At 42.9% G+C, this 1,453-nt stretch overlaps 1 protein-coding gene across 2 annotated transcripts in view; it reads left to right on the top strand.

Moving 5' to 3' along the window:
• The window catches only part of ZNF475 (zinc finger protein 475), a 71,905-nt gene that overhangs the window by 69,028 nt on the left and 1,424 nt on the right, over positions 1–1,453 (top strand). The gene's annotated exons all lie outside the window — the stretch shown is intronic.

Genomic DNA, 1,453 nt, shown 5'->3' with positions numbered 1-1,453 from the left:
CGGGGCTCTCACTGTTGTGGCCTCTCCCGTTGTGGAGCACAGGCTCTGGACGCGCAGGCTCAGCGGCCATGGCTCATGGGCCCAGCCGCTCCGCGGCATGTGGGATCTTCCCGGACCGGGGCACGAACTCGTGTCCCCTGCATCGGCAGGTGGACTCTCAACCATTGCGCCACCAGGGAAGCCCAACACTGCCTTTCTAAAGGAGACAGCTGCTGCCCAGTTCCAGCTGGTGTTACATTTAAGAAATTTAGCCTTAAATTTACTGTGATGTATCTTTCTATTCAATAATACAAAAGAAACTGGAAATCTAGACTTCTATGTGAAATGTCCAGATTTTCAAAATTTTGCAATGAATACTTTGTAAAACAATGCACAGGCTATCTGACACTGGAACTTCATAAACTGCCATGTGTGGTCGCATTACAGGGCCTTATACTTACTCATTTAGGGTGAGAAAGATGTAGTTCAGAGAGTGTGTTTGCCATATACAAGCTCAGACTTGCTCATCATCTGCCATTGTCATTTTCTCAGTTGATCTCCTGATTCCCCTCAAAGGAAAACTATTCTTGGTTTTAAGAGAATCATTCAATTAATTGATTTTCTTTATGTAACCATAGATGTACATGTCCAGAAGGTACCTTGGAGGTCATTTAGTATCAGTTAGCCCAAAGTACTCTTGTTAGAGATGTGACCCAAAGAGACTTTTATTTTAACGACCCACAGAGTGGAATCTAGATTGTCATGATAAAGTTCTAAAAGCTGCTAGAACCCAACTATTCACAGTCCTTGCCTAAAGGAAGACTCTGCATGAAAAAGGTGGGAAAAGAGCTCAAGATGAAAATATCCATCTACTGAAATTAGAGCATTTGCTCACAAAGAAATTGTTCACCTCTTTGAGACTGTCTTCCCATCATTTCTCATTTGGTGTCAAAAATCTATTTCCTTCACTTCTGATCTTGATCACTTTCTCTGCTTGAGCATGCTTATCACAATTCTAGAAGAGGTGAGAGAAACGACTGGTTTGGAAGCCCTGGAGTGTTGGCCATTCTGTTATTGGCTACAGATGGAAAAGGCAGGTCCTATAATTGCACTTTCTGCAATTATTCTCTTGGTTCCATGCTTTTGTTATTTCCGAAGTTGCCCTTCCTCTCTAGGCAAAGAGGATTCCCATGAACGTTTCCATCCCGTGGACTTACTGTAGTCATAGGATTCAAATAGCCCTTCCTCCAGATCCAAAGTACAAGCCCTAAAACTTCTAGAAATGTGATGAATCATCTTCAACTGAGAATCAGTGAATACTCTGGAATTTTTGAGTCCATATTAAAACTCATATGAGTAAGGAGAAAGTCAGTGCCATTCCTTTCTTAGCGGTTTTTAAAGCACTCAAAATATACATTCAGGGCTTCCCTGGTGGCGTAGTGGTTGAGAGTCCGCCTGCCGATGTAGGGGACAC

This window comes from Lipotes vexillifer, unplaced genomic scaffold (assembly GCF_000442215.2).
Source record: "Lipotes vexillifer unplaced genomic scaffold, Lipotes_vexillifer_v1.1 scaffold1124, whole genome shotgun sequence".
NCBI classification, from domain to species: domain Eukaryota; kingdom Metazoa; phylum Chordata; class Mammalia; order Artiodactyla; family Lipotidae; genus Lipotes; species Lipotes vexillifer.
Note: the sequence above shows the minus strand (reverse complement) of the source record. Positions and strands in the feature narration are given on the sequence as shown.